The sequence below is a fragment of the Neovison vison genome, chromosome 3 (assembly GCF_020171115.1).
Source record: "Neovison vison isolate M4711 chromosome 3, ASM_NN_V1, whole genome shotgun sequence".
NCBI lineage: Eukaryota > Metazoa > Chordata > Mammalia > Carnivora > Mustelidae > Neogale > Neogale vison.
In genome coordinates this window covers 210,706,863-210,729,536 of record NC_058093.1, presented here as the reverse complement: position 1 = coordinate 210,729,536, position 22,674 = coordinate 210,706,863, and the positions used below count along the sequence as shown (strand labels likewise).

At 44.3% G+C, this 22,674-nt stretch overlaps 1 protein-coding gene across 3 annotated transcripts in view; it reads right to left on the bottom strand.

The window, feature by feature from the left end:
• LDLRAD4 (low density lipoprotein receptor class A domain containing 4) overlaps positions 1-5,597 on the bottom strand; it is a 418,735-nt gene extending 413,138 nt beyond the window's left edge. For 2 of the 3 annotated variants that reach the window (XM_044243670.1, XM_044243672.1), the window contains exon 1: positions 5,222-5,597. The gene's annotated coding sequence lies outside the window, so the exon portion shown is untranslated. Of the gene's footprint in view, positions 1-4,778; positions 4,974-5,221 lie in introns of those variants that run through there. The other variant, XM_044243673.1, reaches the window with a different exon arrangement.
• Between the last annotated feature and the right edge of the window lie 17,077 nt (positions 5,598-22,674).

Below are 22,674 nucleotides of genomic sequence, written 5' to 3'. Positions count from 1 at the left end.
AAGACCATTAAGTTCATTACACCTGTCACTCTGCCAGCTGACTATCCAAATTGCCAGAGATGAAAGTACATTATGCCCAAGGAGTGCCACCCTGCCCCCTCCCAGGACAGCGCGCGCGCGCGCGCACACACACACACACACACTTATCTCAGACAATTTGTTCTCAATGTCTGCACCTGCAGAAAGAACGCAACTGTAAACAGCTTGAAACTTGGCTTCGGGAACACTAAAGGCCTGAGCCACTGAGAACAACGTTTAGTTTTGTCCGCAGCAGGTCCCTGGGAGGAAGGCTAGGTGCCATGCCCCCTGGTGCAGAGGGAAGAATGTGGTGGGGCCAGAGGGGGAGGGGAAGGGCAGGGCAAGGGGGCAGAGCTGCCCAGTGACGCGAAGGACACACAGCTGTTCCGTCCATTCTGCTATCCTGCAGCCCTGCCAAAAATAAAAGCGAGAGACACACCCTTTTCATTTCCGAACCAAGTCACAGAATTCTAGGCAAGAGGCAGAGAGGCCTTCCTCCCAGCTGCACAGCCAGCAGGCTCCCTGGGTGCACAGCGCCCGGACGCCGGCTCCAGAGCGCGTTTGCAGTGCAAGCGTGTTGCAGACAGCGGTAATTCATTTATCCCTGTCATGTAACATTAGCAATCTGTCTGGAGCTTGGCAAGCACCAACTTGCACTGTCATATAAACTGTCTGACAAACTTAAAGTTTCGTAAATGGTTCTCTTCCAGCAGACAATAAAGCATCATAAAAAAAAAAATAGAAAAAAGTTGTCATCTCTTTTTCTGTTCCTTCTCTCTCTTCCTTGTCTGAAAAAGGGTTGGGAGGAGAGAAAAAGAAAGAAAAGCAACGACAAACACAAACAGAAGTGATCCCTCAGCAGGATTCTTAACCTTGGAAAGTCTCAACGTTTTTCTGATGCCAAGTAAATGAGTAAATAAACGGATGGGGGGAGGGGCGATGTGGTGGGGGTCAGTCCTGAGGGGGGTACAGAGCAAAATCTGCAAAACAAAAGTACAGTCATTAAAAATTAATAAAGGGTGTGGACATCAGCTCCCCACCCCCTTCTGCTCCTGGGGATTTGAGCCAGACATTCTGCGTCCTCATTAAGTGGTGTCTGGCAGGCAGCCGGAGTTTTAGTGGGTTCTGGGAATGCCAATATATTAACCAGAGGACTTTCTGCATACCCTTTAGAGTTTTTATTCTAGAAAAGTCAACCATTTGGCACAGTGTAGCCTTATTTTTGTTCAGGAAAGCTCTCAGCTGCCAATCAAGAGAGAAATTATAGCTATGTTCTTCGTAATTTCCAAGACCTATCTGGAAAACAAGCCTAGTGGAAAGAAAAGTCCTTACAAAAACAGCTTAAAAGGCCAAAGTGCCATTTTTAGTGGAAATTCAAAGAAAAACAATCCATCTCACATGGATATGAGACAACACAAACACTATTTTCAATTCCTTCTATGACAGAGGAAAAAACAAAAGTCACTGGGAATAGGAATCCAATATTTCTGTAGCAATTAATAGTACAGGTCCTGGGGGCCTGTTCACTCCAGCTGCCTAACAGTGAAACGAATAACGCCACACACACACACACACACACACACACACAATTTTCCTAAAAAAGAGGTAGGTCTTGGGGCCTAAATTTGCAAATAGTAGAGAGAAACTTTATGTTCCTATTTTAAAACTTAAGACTCACGTTCCATGCACACCCATAATATAGGTCAAGGTGTAATTCTAGACTAAAGAATCCCATGTAGGCAGAAAGTCACTCTGACACCAGAAAATAATGGCTTCCAGAAGAGTTTTCTGAGATAAGAAGAAAGGGAGGGAGGGAGGAGGAAGGAAAGAAGGAAGGAAGGAAGGAAGGAAGGACGGATGGAGGACTAGAGGGAAGGGAGAAAGAGGAAGAAGCGGCAAAAGGGCAAGATGGGACTACAGGGCGTTTTTGCTACTGTTTGTATTTAATAGCTCTGTGTCTAAATCAAGTGTGTTTAACATTTCTAAAAACTTTCCAGGTTAATATGGAATAATCTTTTTACAGCTATTGCTCCTCTACTAACTCTCACCCAAAAGGACAGGCACGTCATAGAAACTCCTTAAGTCTAGATGATTAAACATGAGAAGAAATAGGGCAAGAACTACCAGAGAGATTGGACAAGCAAGTGTCACAACCAAGTGTCCCTGCCCCAGCCCTGAGAGTTTGGGTTTACACAGAACAGTCCTCTCCAGCCTAGACTATGGGTGACTGACAGCCAGGTGACAGCAAAGGGATCCAGACAGAGCCTAAGGGTCTCTGCTTGACATCAGGACAGAAACTACCCTCATAGAGCAAAAGTCATTCTCAGCTCTCTCTGATGCCCTGTCCAGCTGGGAACTGCCCCTCCAGCAGCCCAGATGAAAAACAGACGGCATCCCATGAGCTACAAGGCTACTCTGGCAGGCTGCTAAGTCAACCAAGACTACAGCACAGTCCCAAATTGTAAACACCTCTGCAGATGGGTCCTTGCTCTCAGCACGCCAGGCAAGAAAACTATTCTTAGAACACTGTCAGCAGTTGGGGGGAAATATTTGTCTACGTATGTATATACTATGGCAGGGGGCGAGGAGAGGTGGGGAGGGTGCGGGGCTTTGATTCTCAAATCATGTGCCAACAAATTGGTACAAAATCCCTTAATAAGCAGGTGGCCCTGGCTGGATTCCTCTGCAGGACTGTGGTCATGCAAACCAAGCCCCCAAGAGGATTCAAGAGACTGTCCTAAAACCCTGTGGGAAAAGTCTTCTCCATAGTAAATAGAAACCTACATGAACTAGAACCATGGCCAGTGACGGCAAACTCTTCCAAGGGCAACAGAAGAATGTTAAGAAATTAAAAGAGTCTTTTTAAAACAAGGGAGGAAGGAGCTACAACTCCATTACAGCACATCCTAACCGGCATTTACAGTCTTGGCCCTAATTCCTAACAGTGTGTTCAATGTCAATTGCAAAGTGAAGCTCTTAAAAGAATGAAGCTTTCAAAGATCATGAGGCATTTACCCATGTTGTAAAAAGCACTGCTTTGCAAGGGCCATCAAATAGCATTCAAGAGTTGATAGGAAACCAAATATTATAATTCAATAAATGTGCATGGGATGGGCAATATTCAGATCTATTCGTTTGTCTATGTAATGACTCAAATTTGACATTATGATCCTTTACCAAACATAAAGAATATGTTGCAAGAGTACTGTGCAGAGCACAAAGACAGATATACAGATGACAGGAAATTCAATATAAATACTAGAAAGAACTAAATAGTCACATACAAAATGCAGAACATGGCTTGATGCAATGGCAGTTTCTACAGAACACTCCTTGTCAATGCAAAGCTCAGTCCAGAAGCTCCAGGCAAAATTCAAGTGGAAGAATATCTTTCTTGGCTAGCTAAACAAGTGGAAAGGGCCATCTTAAAGGGAGGTTTCCTAGTACTAGCCATAAAGGAAGGCACCAACCTCCATGCCAGCCATGGGACCTATATATTTTTAAGAACCAAGGCTGCTGACCATCTCTACCCACCTCCACTGCAAGAAACTTACTTACAGTAACTCTCAGACTCAACATCCTCTAATAGCTTATCTCACCTCGAAGCCTACAATGCCTAGCACACAGTAGGTCATCAATGAATATTTATCACAGTAATTAATTGACATTGTGGAAAGCAGCCCTGAACTGTAAGTAGGGCCTGGGGATATCGAAGCCAAAGTAATTGCAAAAAAAGAGAAGGTAATAGATGGGACACAGAGAAAGAGAAAAGAAGCAAATCAAAATTACACAATCCTAGCTAATTAAAAGACTCTTTGGGGAAAACAAAAATTAAGCTAGCTTATGTGGCCACCACTCAGCAATCATTCCCGTGCCGGGCTAGGAGCAAGGGAGCCTTTCTTGCTTTAAAGAGTTTCTCGCTGTTCTGACAGGCTGCACGGTGCCCCGCCAGCTAAACCGGGAACCAGGGCACTGACTGACGCGTCTTCTCCAGGTGCCACCCACCCACCACGCTCCGTGTCGTCCTCCTGAAAATCTCTGCCTCAACGGGAAGCCAAGACTTCCTTTTCCAATGGAAAAAAAAAGTTTTTAAACAAGCAAATGCCCTCTCCACCACCCCAGCAAATCAACCTGAATCGAGCCCACTGTCTTCCAGCCGCGTACTTACACGGCTCGCCCCCAACGCCACACTGGGCGGCGCACCCGGCAGGGGTCCCAGGGACGCCTCCTCGTCACTGTGCAAAGAGGACCCCACAACAAAGGCAAGTGCTGAGCCCGGGCTGGGTGCTCGTCGTTTCCTGTTTATTCCACCGTTAAGGGTCAAAGAGAAATTCAACACACGCCTGCTTCCTCCGGGGCTCAGAGACCCAGCCTGAGTGTAACAGCAACCGCCGGGAGACAATCGACTTCCAGCCAATGCCGGGAGCTGCGGGCGGCCCCGCGACCGACGTCAACGCGCGCTGGGGGACCGGGGCAGACGCCCGGTGAGGCGGGCCCCAGGGGCGCGGGGCGCGATCTGCGGGGTCCCGGGGTGCGGAGCCGCGGGCTGCGGGCTGTCCAGCAGCGGGATGCAGGGTTCAGAGTACGGCCCGCTCCCGCCCCTTTTCCTTCCCGCAAACTCCCCAGCAAGGTCCTGCACGATCTTCCCGCTTCCCGCTGACCTCCAGTACCCCCCACCCCCCACCCCCCCGCCTGCAGTGGCTCGCTGACAGGCCCCAGGGAACCGAGACCTCAGTTTGGGCAGTTACCGCGGCGCTTACCCCGGCCTCCCCGCGGTGCAGAATTAGGTCCTGCAACCGCAGGACACCCCGCGCCGGGCACCGAGAAATAGGTCGGCAGCGTTCCTCCAGCAAAGCACACAAGCAGAGGCGGCGGCGCCTCGGTTCGGAGTGCCGGGTCGCCCTCCCGACACGCGGACCCGGCGAGCGCCCCAGGACGCCGCCGTGCCCACGGGCTACACAGCCTCAGACCTGGAGAACTCGTCTCCTGGGGACTCGCCGGTCTGGGGAGGACTCACGGGGCTGCGCAGCTCCCTCCCGCCCCCGCCGACGGCGCAGGCTCGCGGACGTCCCGTTCCCGGAGCGTCCTGTCCCCGCGTCCTCCGCCCCCTGCCCTCCCCAGCCTCCCCCCTTCCCGCCCCAGCGCCGCGCTGAACTTGGGCCAGACGCCGAGACCACAACAGCCACCTCTGATCTGCACTCACCTGCGGCCGTCCCTCTGGAGCAGAGGCGGGGGACCGCCCGCACTGCGGCCCGCCGGGCCACCGGCCCTGCTGGCCGCTGGGGAGGGGCGCAGGATGCGGGGCCGCCGCGGCGGGGGGGCGCGCAGCGGGTCGGCGGGGAGCGCGGCGCGGTGCGCCGGGTCTCTTTAAGAGCCGGGGACCTTACCCCCGGGCCTCCCCCGCGCTCCCCGCCCCCCTTTCACTTTCCCAGAGACTCGCAGCCTGTCTGGCGGCGGCGGCTCCTCCCCGGCTCGCAGGGGATCCCCGGCCGGCCGCGGCGGCGCGCGGGGCGGGCAGGGCCAGCCGCAATCGCCTGCCTGTCCCGCCGGGCCCGGCCCGCAGCCTCCGGGAGGAGGGGGGAGGAGGGAGACGGTGCTGCAGCCGCCGAGGGAGGTGTCCCGCCTCCCGTCGCCGGAGGGGGGGAGTGTTCCGCCTCCCGCCGCCGTCTGTCTCCAGCCGTAACTGTGCTCGCTGAGGCTGTGTCTGTCTCCAACTCCTCCAGTCTCTCCTCCCTCCCCATCCCCCTCCGCGGCGGGGACCCGGCGTGCGGCCAGGCCGCGGGGGTGGCGGGGGCCACCGTGCTGCAGGCAGGTGGGCCGGTCTCGACCCCGAGTGCGAGAGCCGCGCCAACCTCTGCAGGCTGCGTGCACGGAGCTGGGGGCGTGCGGGCTCAGAGGCCGCGGGACCCCAAGCCTCGGCGGGGCGGGTCGGCTCAGCACAAGGCGGCGGGCTCGGGCCTCGCGGGGCGCGCGCCCACCGCCGGCCGGACAGGGAACTCCAAGTGCGGAGAGACGGCTGGCTGGCTGGCTGGCTGGCGCGCCGGGAGGAGCCGGCTTGCCCCGGCTGGCTGGCTAGGAAGGTCTCGGGAGAGCAGGCCGACTTGTTCCGTGCGCCCAATGGGCAGCAGACCTTTGGGCACCAGTCCCGAGACACACAGTAGGGCTGCAGGACACGTAGTGGGACCGATAAATCCTCCCTGAGCCAGCCCCACTGGGCTACTCCTGACCCCACGTGGTCACCCCCCCTTAAAGAGTCCCCGCCCTTTATGAGGGCAATGGCTCCCTACTACAAAGTTAGCAGGATTCTTCCTGTTACGACCCTTTCTCTTTGAAGGACCTACATCTCTCCTCCTCTCAAGGCCCTTTAGGACTTGAACTCCGCCTGAGTGCAGACAATATGTATGCATTTTGTCTCCAGAAGTAATAGCATTGGCTGCCAAGGAGTTTGGGTACTGCCCTAGTACGGCATTTTAACCAGTTTTATTACAGTCACCAAAATTAGATTATTCCCCTCTGCCCAAAGTAAACCCCCTGCAGACATACCAAAATACACTAACCTGGGGTTTCAGGCAGGATTTGTGAGAGGTGCAGCCAATTAAATTAATTTTCAACTTCCCATAATGTCAGAGAAGAGAATCTTTTGAAATCGATGAATAATTTGTCAGTAACATTTTAGTTAGTGAAATGTTGGCTTAATTCAGCTTTCTTTAAAGAGCTCTCCACTCTCTTCTACTCTCGTGGTAATTGCTGCATAGAATTTGTTCTGTCTCCATTTATTTTGTCAAGTCCCCTACTAAGTAGATTGTCTTATTTAATACAATATCTGGGGCAGCCAATGCTTTCCCATTTTACGGATAGAAAGTTGAGGCTCTAAAAGATTTAGTAACTTGACAGCAGACCACAGAGATGGGTGTAAAATTGCTAACTGGCTACATAGGAAGTGGGGAATTGAACCATACTGCCACCTACCTACGGTAGCTTTGACATCCAGTTCAGTTAAACTCAGCCCCTGCAGCAATGGGTAGCATCTGTTCTCTGCCAGGAGAATGCCCAGATCCCAGACCAACAGAGGTGCATTTAGACTACAGAGACAACTGTAAATCTGGCTGCTAGAGTAAACTTTTATTAAATGAGCAACGAACTAAGTGTTTAATACAGGTTATCAGAAAGTGACAAGCATACACTTACTAGTTTGTATTTCCTGATCATGAATGCATACCACATAAATAGCAGTTTAGATGCTCTGAGGTTGGAGAAACTGTTCTTGCCCTCTTGGGGCAGAAAGAGAAATGACTTTTTCTTTCTAAACGAGAAACATACTGCTGTATAGTGTCTCTACATCAGTTCACAAAAATAATGGAACAATGGGGTACCTGGCTATCTCATTCAGTGGAGCTAAGCATCTGACTCTTGGTTTCAAGGAGTGGGACATGAGAATTCTTTCTCGGTATAATTCCAATTACATTTTACCTGTTGTTTGTTATATACCAACAATACTTACTCCACAGAAGATCAGTCATCTAAACAGACAAAAATAGGAAGGGCAAGCATGAGTGTGGAGCTGCTTTTAAGCAAGCAGGCTTGAGCAATGGAGTACAGAAAGGGCCCTCAGCAACCAATTGGCTGAATACACACAGGTCCATTAGGTGACCCCCAGCTCAAAATAGCCATGAGCCTATCTGACCAATGGGCTACTTACCACCACAAGGCACAATTGCCAAAAGAGGGGGAAATTCCATACTTTGCCATATTTCTTCATCTTCCCCCTTTATAAACAGTCCCCCACGCATGGGGTACATGTGTGGCTCAGTTCATTAAGCATCTGACTCTTGATTTTTGGCTCACATCATGATATCAGGGTTTTGAGATCCAGCCCCTCATGGGGCTCCACGCTGGGCGTAGCTTGCTTAAGATTATCTCTCTCCTTCCACCTCTGACCCTCCCTCCCAAGAAAAACAGCCCCTACCCACTGCCCCCTTGCAGACAGCCTCTCCTCTGCTATCCTGCCCAGTGCTCCCTTGCAGTATAGTCAATAAATTCCTATCTCCTTTGCTCTGCCTCAGGTGAATTCCTTCACTGCCAGTGTCACCGGCTTCTACTCTGATCATTGCTCCACATTTGGGAGCCCTCGTCCCATCAGGAGAGACACCACATTTAGACACCACAATGAAAAAATGTTGGGAAAAAAAAAAAAAAAAGATCCCGAGGGCCCCAACTGACCACAAAATACATGTGAATCTGAGAACATAATTCTGTTACTTTGAGCTTGTGCATAACATTTTGATGACATTTAAGCTATCTCAAATGATCCTTACTACTCTTTGTACTTTTTAATTTAAATAAGAGATGGAGGGGCACTGGATGGCTCAGTGAGATAAGCCTCTGCCTTCGGCTCAGGTCATGATCTAAGGGTTCTGGGATTGAGCCTAGTATCAGGCTCTCTGCTCAGCAGGGAGCCTGCTTCCCCCGCTCACTCTCTGTCTGCCTCTCTGCCTACTTGTGATCTCTGTGTGTCAAATAAATAAATGAAATCTTTAAAAAAATTAAAAGTATTTTAAAAAAATAAGAGATGGAGAGGAGGAAGTAAGAACAAAAAGCTTGCACTGCAGGTTCTGCTGGGGAAGTGAGAGTCCCAGTCTAGATAAATACTTAGGACCAGAATCCATGGATGAGCTCAGCTCTAGGAGACAAGGATCTGTCCCGATTTCTCAGTGATGTCATAGGCATGTTTCCTCATGTTACTCTGCACCATCAGTCTGTCTCAGACTTCAGTCTGTAAACCAGAGATAATAATTCCTACCTCATTGGGTCTGTAGTGAGGCTGGCCATGTCCCCATCTACATACAGATTACCTTCTTTGGGATGCTACCTTCCCCACTGCTCCAGGACTCACAAATTTTACTTTTCTATGGGTGTAGGTTTTGTGTGGAGGAAAATAATTTTCCCTCAACCCTTCTAGGTTGTTGGCTAAGACACTTTTGTAATAAAAAGATAGATTAATGAGAGAAAAACAAAAATGTAGTAACATGCTAACCCCCCATGTCCATGAAAGAGACCCATGAAAACTGAGGAACTCTCTGAAATGGCTCAAGCCATGCCCTTAAGTAATATCCCACTAAAGATAAAAGATGTAGGTACCCGGAGACCAGGTATGGGAGGTGACCAGGAAAAGTGCAGTAATCAGGGTAGAGTTGTTATGCATAGTTAAGTCCTTGCCTTCTTCACTTCGAAAAGTTGGAAACTCAGAGTCACCCTTCTCTTCCTAGTACAGAAGGAGACACCCTTACATATGGAGATTTTCCTTCTAACATGTAAATGTCTCATACAAAAGTGTAACTTCTGCTTGGTTTTCAGAGCTTCCCTCACGCCTGCTGTTTTAAAAAAATAATAATCAGCCTAAAATCATTCTTATGCCCAAGAGTCATATCTGGAGGTGGAATATTCTTCTCCCCTCTGGTTTAAAATCACAGAGACAGAAAGGAAAATGTTTTGCAGGCAACTTCTGCTTTCAGCCTTGCTGCAATACTCTCCCTGAAAAAGACAAAAACAAAACCAGTATCTGTTCTTTCTCCTTGAAGGGAAGGGGGTGGGGCGAAGGCAAAGGAGAAATACAGCAGGGAAAAAATGTAAATGACTACTTCGAAGATTACCCATTCAAACATTCTTCTGTATAGGGTCTCTACATCAGTTCACAAAAATGATGGAACAATGGGATACCTGGTTAGTTCATTCAGTGGAGCCTGTGATAATCTCAGGGGGGTTGTAAATTCAAGCCCCACATTCAGTGTAGAGATTACTTCAAAAAATATAAATAAATAAAATCTTAAAAAGAAATGATGGAACCATTCCTAGGTAATGACACGTGTAGTTTCAAACCATTTACAGCTATTAAAGTATAGTAAAATCCCTTCAGTCTGTTAAGGTCACAGCAGCCCACAGCTTCTGCCCTGGCTTCTATCTCATCTGGCACCCAGGTGGCCCACAAGTAACCCACACAGGGGCAGGGCATCTCAGGGCTCACTGATACCTCCCTGGGCCTTGGGGATGTGATCCAGAACCAAAAGTTGGGTGTAAAATGATTGCTGCCACCCCACCCTATTCCACTGCTTTCCCTAAACCTGGTCCAGGCAGCTCCCTACCAGGGTATTAGTTATCAAGTTCAGGACTTAGCGCAGTACATGGCCCAAAATGTCCATACATATTAGCTTTTATTTAGCCCTTTTCCCTGCCAGCAAAGACAGGCTCTCTGATTTTGGACCCTGACATTTTAGCCATGCTCGATCCATGTTAGAATTCTCTTCCTATGGGATTCCAGGGGTTCAAGATGGAGCCACTCCTGCCTTGGGTGCCCCCATCAGCAAACAGGAAACTTAGATAACTTTCATCTCCTTGACCTGAACTGTAGTATATCTGGCCAGCCAGTCCTCAACTGCCAAGTCAGCTCTGGGATTTCTCGCCCCAAACAAGCCAGTCAGGTCTTTCCCATTTGTTTCTTCCTTCTTCTTTATATTCTGCCCTATAAAAGCTTCTTGCCTTTCCCCCATTTTGCAGTTCTCCAAAATGAAACTATCCATTTCATGAAATGCTAAAGTTTGCGTGTATCACCTAGATTGTCTTTCTTAAAATTTTTTTAATTTTTATTTTTTACAATATTTTATTTATTTATTTGACAAAGAGAGACATAGAGAGAACACAAACAGGGGGAGTGGGAGACAGTGAAGCAGGCTCCCTACCGAGCAGGGAGGCCAATGTGGGGCTCGATCCCAGGACCCTGGGTTTATGACCTGAGCCGAAGGCAGACACTTAACGATTGAGCCACCCAGGTGCCCCTTAATCTTCTTTTGAACAGAGGTTAGGGATGTGGGGAGCCTGGGTGACTTAGACAATGAAGGGTCCAACTCTTGATCTCAGCTCAGGTCTTAATCTCAGGGTCATGAGTTCAAGCCCTATATTGGCTTCCACCCAGTATGGAGCCTACTTAAAATTAAATAAATAAATAAAATTAAATAAAAATAAAATACAGGTCAGGGAGGCTGTCAGAGGAACTAAGCAGTAGCTGGTACTCCTGAAGCGTAGCATAGGGCAAAAGGCACCATGAAGCCCACACATGTCCCTAACCTGCTTTCTCTCTGTCCCCTTGTCCCCTTAGGATCCTGGGTCAGGTAGAGTATGCAGTAGCACTGGGCTGAAGGGTGCTAGGCTTTTCAGGTTGCCTGTGTCACTGACGTTGAAGGGACAAAAGACAACCACTATATGTTTGTCTCCATGAGTTCCAGTTTGTCCCAGTGTGTGCTAGTCTGTCCTTCCTCTCAGTCCCTTTGTGATCCATTTTCCTGCCAACTTGCTGGCCTGCCAGGTCCAGATTCAATAGCCATCCGTGGGCTCTCACTATTGCCTATAATAAATCCTGATTCTGTGTCACCTACAAAGAGTCTTATGATCTAATCCTGACTGATTAAGAATCACACACCTGTGTTTCTCCCTCTCTTTGCTTGTTTGGAAGAACATAACACCCTCAATCTAGCTTTCTTTAAGGAAACGTGTTTCTCCCCACAGTGGGCAAATTGGTGAAAAGATACTTTATTGAAGAAGGTACTAAATAGCCAGTAAGCACATGAAAATGTACTCAACTCATTAGGAAAATGTAAATTAAAAAAAAAAAACTGTAATGAAATAGTTTCACCCACTGAAAGGGCAAGCATTAGAAGACAGACAATTTGAAATGTTCACAAGGATGTTAAACAACTAGAACTTGCATACCCAGCAATTCCACTCCCAAGAACGCACAGGAAAGACGTGTGCACGTGCCAGCCAAAATGTAAGTACAAGAATGTTCATACCAGTTTATTCATTAATATTAAAAAGAAAAAGACTATGGGGTGGCTGGGTGGCTCAGTTGATTAAGCGACTGCCTTCAGCTCAGGTCATGATCCTGGAGTCCCAAGTTCAAGCCTGCAACAGGCTCCCTCTCAGCAAGGAGTTTGCTTCTCCCTCTGACCCTCCCCTCTCATGTTCTCTGTCTCTCATTCTCTTTCTCTCTCTCTCTCTCTCTCTCTCTCTCTCAGATAAAGAAATAAAATCTTTAAAAGGTAAATAAATAGGGGCACCTGGGTGGCTCAGTGGGTTAAGCCACTGCCTTCAGCTCAGGTCATGATCTCAGGGTCCTGGGATCGAGTCCCGCATCGGGCTCTCTGCTCAGCAGGGAGCCTGCTTCCCTCTCTCTCTCTGCCTGCCTCTCCATCTACTTGTGATTTCTCTCTGTCAAATAAATACATAAAAGGTAAATAAATAAAGCCTAATATCTTTAAAAAAAAAAAAGAAAAGGAAAAGGAAAAAAAAAAAAAAGAAAAAGACTGAAAACAACCCAAATGTCCATCAGTGGATAAAGAATAAATGAACTGTGGTAAACTCATATGACAGAAGACCACAGAGTAGTTTAAAAAGTTTAATATTGCAGGGGAGGAGCTAAGATGGCTGGGGAGAGATGGACTCTAAATTCATGGGGTCCTTCAAATACAGCCAGATAGTTATCAAAGTATTCTGAACATCTGCAAAATCAATCAGAGATCTGAGAAAAGAAACACTTCTATTCTACAAATAGAAAAGCTTTTGGAAGATAGGAGGTGCAGAGACTTACACTTTTTGGAAGGTAGGAGGTGCGGAGAATTGAATCCGGGGTGATATATCAGAGAATACAGTGGAGGGGAGGAAGCCGGCTTAAGGAGGCTACCACAAAGTACTATAAGTAGCAGGGCACAAAATCAGAACTTTTAGAGAAGTCTGCTACAGTGGGGGATGTCCTTGGCTTAAAGGCACTTAAGGGGGCTAAGTGCAGTGGAATCCTAGGTGGGAGAGTATGGTCTCAGGATCCCCGGAGTCATAAGAGGAACAGGAGTGCCTGAGTACAGCAGAGTTCCCAGGCATAGGAGCAGGGAACCTGGCTAAAAACAGCAAATCTAAGTGTCGGCTTTCTGTTCTCTGTTGCCATGAATTGCAAACCAGTGCCAGGTCCTGCAACCACTCTCCAAACAGGGGCCCAAAAAAAGGCAGAAGAAAGGGGAGACCCCTTCCCTCCCCCCGGAGGAACAGTGCAGGTCCATACCCCCGAAGTCTGCAAAATTTGAACCTTAAAACTCAGTTGCATACTGGAGATAAAAATGCTCATTCACAGAGTAGGTAAACACAGAGTTTGGACAGAAACCAGGGAGACGAGAGGGATTGGCTACTTTTTTGTGAGGGCTCACTGAAGAATGGGGGGGAGTGAAAACTTTCAGTTCTGGGGCTGAGAGTGGGACACAACCACATTCATCCCCCCTTCGGTGCTGAAAGCCTTCAGGGAGTAAACTGGGCCACATAGTAGAATCTGGAGTCACTTACACAGAGCCTGGCACCCTGGCTAGTAAGGCACACTTCCACAAGGGCAAGGGCACTTAAGAATCAGCACAACAAGGGTAAGGGAACCTGAGAATCAGAGCAATAAAATTGTATTGTATTTTATTATTTTTTTGTGTGTATATATAAATATAATGTATATATTATTTTGTGTGTATATATGTATATACATACATATATTTTTTTCTTTCTTTCCCATTCTGGGCCCCTACTCCAGAAGACTGGCACAAACTGCTGGCTCCCAGCAAGTTTACTGATCATAGAGGGTGGCAAAGTTTCAGCTCTTGGGGAAAACAGTATATAGGATTTGTTTTTTGTTTTTTATTCTTAAGTCTTCAGTATTATTTTTTCAGTGATTTTCTAATTTTTTAATTCTTTTTAAATTTTAATATATATATTTACTTTTGAAGTTTTCATTTTATTTTATATATATGTGTGTGTGTGTGTGTGTGTGTGTGTGTGTATACACACATATATATGAGTCTTTCTTTCTTTCCTATTTTGGGATCTAGTTTCTTGTAACAAGCACACCAAAATACACCCAGGATCTACTTTTCTGTTTTGTTTTGTTTCTTGTTTGTTTGTTTGTTTTCCTTATTTTATTTTGTTTTTTTTCTAGTGTGTTTTTGGGGTTTTTTTCTGTTGTCATTGTTGTTATTGTTGTCTTTTCTATTTTCTTTCTTCTATTTTCTTTCTTCTATTCTTTTCTGCACAAATTGACAAAATGGAGAAATCCACCCCAAAGAAAGAACAGGAGGTAAGTGCTCACTGCCAGGGCTTTAATCAATATGGATATAAGATTTCTGAACTATAATTTAAAATAATGATTATAAAGATACTACCTGGGCTTGAAAAAAGCTTAAAAACACTAGAGAATCCCTTACTATAGAAATAAAAACTCAAATCTAGTCAGGCCAAAATTAAAAATGCTAGTAGGAGATGCAGTCCCAAATGGAGGTTATAAAAATGACAATAAATGAGGCAGCAGAGAGAGTAGTCAGTGATATAGGAGATAAAATGATGGAAAGTAAGGAAGCTGAAAAGAAAAAATAATACTACTGGATCACAAAGGGAAACTTAGAGAACTCAGCAATTCCATAAAGCAAAATAATATCTGGATAATGGGGGTCTTAGAAGAGGAAGACTGGGAGAGAGGGGCAGAAGATTTCTTTGAACAAATTATAGGTCAGAACATCCCTAATCTGGGGAAAGAAAGAGGCATTCAAGTGCAGGAGGCACAGAGAACACCCCTCAGAAATCAATAAAAATAGGTCAACACATCAGCATAAAATAGTGAAGCTTGCAAGTTTCACAGGTAAAGAGAAAATCCTGAAAGCAGCTTGGGACAAGTGGTTCTTAACCTATAAAGGTAGTCACATAGGCTGGCAGCAGAACTGTCTACAGAGACCTGGCAGGTCACAGAGGACGGCATGATATACTCAAGGTGCTAAATGGAAAAAATATGCAGCCAAGAATACTTTATCCAGCCAGGCTGTCATTCAGAATAAAAGGAGAGATAAAGGACAAATAAAAACTAAGGAATCTGTGAACAATAAACCAGTCCTGCAAAAAATATTACAGGGCTCCTTTGAGTGGGGAGAGAGCCCAAAAGCAAAAAGGACTAGAAAGGAATAAAGACAAGCTTCAGGAACAGCCACTTTACAAGTAATACAATGACACTAAGTTCATATCTTTCAATAGTTACTCTGAATGTTAGTGGACTAAATGCTCCAATCAAAAGACACTGAGTATTGGAATGGATTTAAAAAAAAAAAAAGGCCCATTAATATGCTGCTTACAAGAGACTCATTATAGACCTAAAGACACCTCCACACTGAAAGTGAGGGTGTGAAGAACCACTTGTTACCAATGGACATCAGAAGAAAGTCAGAGTAGCCATCCTTCTATCAGACAAACTAGATTTCAAACCAAAGACTGTATAAAGAGATGAAGAAGGACACATATCATAATAAAAGAATCTATTTAATGAGAAGATCTAATCACTATAACTATTTATGCCCTCTAACTTGGAAGCAGCCAAATATACAAACCAATTAATAACGAAATTAAAGAAACTCATTGATAATAATATAATAATAGTAGGGGACTTGAACACTCCATTCACAGCAATAGACAGATCATCTAAGCAGATCAACAAGGGAACAAGGGCTTTGAATGACACAGTGTACCAAATAGACTTCACTGATATATTCAGAGCATTTCATCCTAAAGCAACAGAATATACATTCTTCTCGAGTGCACATGTCATATTCTCCAGAAGAGATCACATACTGATCACAAATCAGGTCTCAATTGATACAAAAAGATCAAGATTATACCATGCATATTTTCAGACCACAATGTTTTAAAACTTGAAGCCAACCACAAGAAAAAAAATTAGAAGGAACACAAATACATGGTGGTTAAAGAACATCCTACTAAAGAATGAATGGGTCAACCAGGAAATTAAGGAAGAATTAATAAAATTACATGGAAGCAAACGAAAATGAAAACATGACAGTTCAGAACCTTTGGGATCCAACAAAGGGAGTCCCAAAAGGGAAGTATATAACAAATAAGGTCTTCCTAAGAAACAGTGAAAGTCTCAAATACACCTTATACCTAAAGGAGCTGGAGAAAGAACAGCAAATAAAGGCTAAATCCAGCAAGAGAAGGGAAATAATACAGATTAGAGCAGAAATCAATGATAGAGAAATAAAAAAAAATAAAAAAAAAGAAGAGATCAACCAAGCTAAAAGCTGGCTCTTTGAAATAATTAATAAGATCAATAAACCCTTACCCAGACTTATCAAAAGAAAAGAGAAAGGACCCAAATAAATAAAATCACAAATGCAAGAGGAGAAACACCAAAGAAATACAAGCAATTCTAAGAGAATACTACGAGCAAATTATATGCCAACAAAAGAAGCAATCTGGAAGAAGTGGATGCATTCTAGAAACATATAAACTACCAAAACTGAAACAGGGAGAAATAGAAAATCTAAAAAGACCTATAACCAGCAAGGAAATGGAAACAAAACTCAAAGGTCTCCCAATAAGAGTCCAGAGCCAGATGGACTCCTAGCAGAATTCTACCAAACATGTAAAGAGGAATTAATACCTATTCTCCTGAAGCTGTTTCGAAAAATAGAAATGGAAGGAAATTTTCCAAACTCATTCTATGAGGCAACATTACCTTGAGCCTAAAACCAAAGACTCCACCAAAAAGGAGAATTACAGGCCAATATCCCTGATGATCATGGATGCAAAATTTCTCACCAAGATACTAGCCAATAGGATGCAACAGTACACTGAAAGGATTATTCACCACAACCAAGTGGAATTCATTCTTGGGCTTCAAGGGTGGTTCAACATCTGCAAATCAATTAATGTGTTACACCACGATAATAAAAGAAAATAATAAAAGAACTATAGCGTCCTCTCAATAGATGCAGAAAAAGCATTTGACAAAGTACAGCATCCTTTCTTGATTAAAACTCTTCACAGTACAGGGTTAGAGGGAACATACCATAATATCATAAAAGCCATATATGAAAAGCCCACAACAAATATGATTCTCAATGGGGAAAAACGGAGAGTTTTCTTCTAAGGTCAGGAACATGGCAGTGATGTCCACTCTCACTACTGTTGTTTTCAATATAGTACTGGAAATAGCCTCAGCTATCAGACAACAAAAAGAAATAAAAAGCACACAAATTAGTGAAGTCAAACTTCCACTCTTCCCAGAAGACATGGTACTCTATATAGAAAACCCAAAGGCCTCTACCAAAAAATTGCTAGAAATGATACAGGAATTCAGCATAGTCTCAGGATATAAAATCAGTGCACAGAAGTCAGTTGCATTTCCATATACTAACAATGAGACAGAAGAAAGAGAAATTAAGGAGTTGACCCCATTTACAATGGCACCCCAAACCATAAGATACCTAGGAATAACTCTAACCAAAGAAGCAAAGAACCTTTACTCAGAAAACTATAGAATACTCATGAAAGAAACTGAGGAAGACACAAAGAATTGGAAAAATGTTCCTTTGGAAAAACAAGTACTGTTAAAATGTCTGTTATCCAAAGCAATCTACACAGTCCATGTAATCCCTATCAAAACACCATTAGTGGGGTGTCTGGATGGCTTAGTGGGTTAAAGTCTCTGCCTTCAGCTCAGGTCATGATCCCAGGGTCCTGGAATGGAGCCCTGCATCAAGCTCTCTGCTCAGCAGGGAGTCTGCTTCCTCCTCTCTCTCTGCCTGCCTACTTGTGATCTCTATTTGTCAGATAAATAAATAATCTTTTAAGAAAAAATACCATTAGCATTTTTCACAAAGGTGGGACAAAAAATCTTAAAATGTGTATGGAACCAAAAAGAAAAACAGAATAGCCAAAGGAATGTTGAAAATGAAAATTAAAGCTGAAGGCATCACAATTCTGGACTTCAAGCTGTATTACAAAGCTGTAGTCATCAAGACAGCATAGTATTGGCATAAAAACAGGCAATTAGATTAATGGAACACAACAGAGAACCCAGAAATGGACCCTTGACTCTATGGTCAGCTAATCTTCGACAAAGCAGGAAAGAATATGAAATGGAAAAAACAAAATGTTTTCTTAAACAAATGGTGTTGAGAAAATTGGACAACCACATGCAGAAGAATGAAACTGGATCATTTCCTTAGACTATACACAAAAATAGACTCCAAATGGATGAAAGACCTCAATGTGAGACAGGAATCCATCAAAATCCTAGAGGAGAACACAAGCAGAATCTCTGTGACCTCAGCTACACCAACTTTTTGCTAGACACGTCTCTAAAAACAAGGGAAACAATGGCAAAAATGAACTATTAGAACTTCATCAAGATAAAAAGCTTTTGCACAGCAAAACGGTCAACAAAACCAAATATAATTGACAGAATGGAAGAAGATATTTGTAAATGACATATCAGATAAAAGACTGGTATCCAAAATCTATAAAGAATTTATCAAAGTCAACACCCAAAAAACAAATAATCCAATCAAGAAGTGGGCAGGAGACATGAACAGACATTTCTCCAAGGAAGACATACAAATTGCCAACAGACACATGAAAAAAATCACTACATCTCTTGGAAATACAAACCAATACAACAATGAGATACAACCTCACAGCAGTCAGAATGGCTAAAATTAACAAGTCAGGAAATGACAGATGCTGCTGAGGATGTGAAGAAAGGGGAACCCTCCTACACTATTGGTCGGAATGCCAGGAATGCACCAGAAGCTGATTGCAGCCACTCTGGAAAACACTATGGAGGGCCTCAAAAAGTTGAAAACAGAACTACCCTATGACCCAGAAATTGCACTACTGGGTATTTACCCCAAAGATACAAATGTAGTGATCCCAAAGGGCACCTGCACCTCAATGTTTATAGCAGCAATGTTCACAATAGCCAAACTACAGAAAGAGCCCAGATGTCCACCCACAGATGAATGGATAAAGAAGATGTAGTATAAATATACAAAGGAATACTACTCAGCCATCAAAAATTGAAATCATTCCATTGGCAACAACATGGATGGAACTAAGACCAGAAAAGGAAAAAAAAAAAAAAGACCATTCATGTTTTCATTCAGGGAATATATGTGCCAAGCTCTGAGCCAGGCACTGGGATCAGAACTACGAATCAAAATCACGATCCTCACTGGATTTGAATTTCCCATGGGAGTATTTGACAGCTCAGAAAGAAGAGAGATACCATTAAAACAAAACAAGCAAAATGTGTTTTAGGCTGTTATAGTGCCCACTAGCTTCATCCTGCCTTTTCCAGGTGAAATCTCAGGGGAGCTCACTTCACCATGGCCATGGTGCTCTCACCCAGGGAAAACATTGGAAAGTCAAAACAGGTAAGTGTAATTTGAAACAGCAAGGGCTGTGAAGAATGGTGGAAACCACAACTCATTGTTTCAGTGTTTTGGGGCAAGACCCTCCCTTCAGTTCACTTGGCCACTGAAGGAGTGATTAAAAAACATTTAGAATCAAGGCCAACCTCTGATTAGGCCAAAAATGTTAAGCGGGCAACTTGTTCCCAGCTAGCTGCCAACTAATCTCAATTAAAGAAAGAGCCAATAGCCTGACATTTTTATAGAATATTACAATCCCTGGGGAAGTGCCCTGAAGGTTAACCAGTCTCAGAAATCTCTCAACTACATTCTTGCCAAGTGGTTTTCCAACTCTTCACAAATTCGCTGCATTCTTGGGCAGCCCTGTGGCCCATGCTGAGTTTTGGAAAGTTAGGTCTTGCACTGAGCTAAGACTAGGGTCCAAGAAGGCTTCTTCTTGTTGTCCCAGCTCTTGTGCCCGAGCAAGATGACATCTTCTACATGAATCCCTACCTGAAAAGCAGCTTCCTGCCTGCCTTGCTTTCCCTCTGAAGATAGCTTGGTTCTTCCAACCATTTCTCATATGCTGTGGGCTTGAGTTCCCTCAGCACCCTGGCTGTTCTCCTCCTGGCTGATCAGCTCCCTCCTGCAGTTTGGTGCCCGACACCCAGCCCAATGCCACATGTGGTTTTCACCAGTTAAGTCAGGTAGGTCACCTTCCTGCACATGGTAGTCTGGTTATTGCAGACTAAGACTCTATGAGTTCACTTTAGCAGCCAACCACAAATAGCCTACAACCAAGCATCTAAAACCCCAAATTCCTTTTTCAAGAGGATTCTTCTTTTTTTTTTTAAGGTTTTATTTATTTATGTGACAGAGAGAGAGAGAGATCACAAGGAGGCAGAGAGACAGGCAGAGAGAGAAGGGGAAGCAGGCTCTCCGCTGAGCAGAGAGCCAGATGTGAGGCTCAATCCCAGGACCCTGAGATCATGACCTGAGCCGAAGGCAAAGGCTTAACCCACTGAGCCACCCAGGCGCCCCTCAAGAGGATTCTTCTGTTGGCAAATGATAAGGCATTTGAAAAGGGAAAGTAACACTGAAAATGGAATTTGGGGGCTCACCTTATTTGTGAATTTCAAGGGAATTTCAAGGCAGGTCTGAAGCGAGGTCTCCAAGGAAAATGCCATAGTTCTATCTGTCTGATTCTCTCCATGCCATATTCCATCTCTGCTGCTTCAGTTGGGTCTGATTCTCAGTCGGGACCTTTCCATAGGGTACCAGCGGCTCCCAGTTGCTATAGCCTACCCTCCTGCCAGCAGTTTCACACCCCCAGTGGAAAAGTGCATCTATCACAAGGTCCTGGGAGAACTCTAGTCTGGCTGACCACATGTACACCCAAGACCCAATCACCAAAAGCAGGAAAATGGGGTGCACTAATTGATCAGGGTCGAGTTTTGCATTGACCTTTGTGTAATTGGCTCCACAGAGAAGAGTGTTTCTAAGGGCAAATGAAGGTAAGAGGAACACTGCTTATGCAAGAATAGGAGACATGTACTCCAACCATGTTGGCCATATTTAAATCTTGATCAGTCCCTGTATCCATTCCAGGCATGAAATCAGCACCAAGCCCAGTAGCTGTACGGAGAAGTAACAGCCCTCTCAACACAGGTGATACTGCACACTGCTTTGTATCCTGCTCTGTTTCACTTAACATTATAGTATAATATATATATTATATTATATACATTATGATAAATATATATAACATATTATAAAATATTAATTAATTCTAATATAACACTATATATATATATATATATATATATATATATATTCCCTCAAGTCATTAAGATTCCTGGTGACATATTTTAAAATCCTGGTTACTATTTCATAGATGTACCATCATTTGTCTAACTGTTCCTCTACTGTTAGACATCATGTTTCTTTCATTCTTTTTTGTGTCTATAAAAAGTAGACACCAATATGAACATTTGTTTACATATTTCTTCAGAATTTCTGATTATTTCTTTAGAAGAGGTTTTTAGAAGTTGATTAAATATATCAAAGAATATTTAAAGTTCTTGATTGATATAAACCACGTTGCTTCCCAGAAAAATTATACCGAAGGACATACTTACAGAAATAGTGGTAAATGGTAACTTTAATCTGAAAACAAAACCACAACATATAACTAAGGTCCTAGCTAGCTCAGAGACTGAAACTTTCAGGACATTCTGTGCCTGCAGATAGTGGCTAGATATGTCCAGATTAAATCTGGGAGACAATGAGTTGGGGATTTCTCAGACCAGACCATCCAGAATGGATGATGTCGTTGGCAAAGATTGCATCAGCTACACCAGCATCACAGTCTTGTCCCCTGTGTCACCCTGCCTCACCCATTTCCCCATCCTTGCCCTTTTTAGAAAAAGCACTAACAACATCATTCACACTAAATGGTTGTCAGGTTTAATCCAAGGAGATTAATTAACATGAAACAAAGTTAAATACATTAATTCCTCATTCTAACTTTTCAGGCATCAGTAAGCTTATTGGAAAGGTGTTCTTGGATAAACCTCCTTATTCTCATAATCATACAGGGCAAGCAGCTGCCTTTCCAAACCAGTCCTAAAATTCATCTTAGTCCTCTAAATGCTTAAGGACCCAGTGAGTTGTAGGCAGGTGGAGTGGTTGATGTATCAGTAGCCAACAGTATATTCTTTATAGTAGTATATCAAAGTATCAGTGAGAAATTAATGTAGAAGTTGGAAATTCTGAGATTAGTCTTTGTTTACCAGAGGAAGAAAGAGGCCAATCATGTCAAGATAATTCTGTGCTAGTTACTGTTTATTGAGCTCATTAAAGCACACAAACACCACACTAAGAAGTTACAGATTTACTTAATCCTTAAAAGCAAACCTTGGGTCTCACTCATATTAAATGATGTGAACATACCATACAAACACTACTTCTGGCATCTGACTCCCAGACTCTTGTCTTCTTGCCACATCTCCGTGTCTTGAAATCGGCTGCCCACAGTGGCCACCTCTCCTGGCCTAACACTGAAATATGATTTGTGCCCCTATAGGTGTAGTGTAATGTTGTTAAATAGAAAAATAGTCAAAGCTAATAAAATTGTTTTAAAGTACTGGTGGAACCACTATTGATGCTTTAATACTGGGCATTCATAATGAGCCAAGTGTCAAGCATCTGACTGGTCATTGCTGGGAAAAGGAGCATCTTCTTCTGAACAGCCTCATGTCAAGTTCAAGGCTATATATCCAGTCCTCCTTCAGGATTATTTGCCCTCCCTATCTTTGATCTTATCCCTTATGGCAGACGTGGACAGTGCCTGGTGATTACAATATGATGTGAGGACTGCTGTCATAAGGCT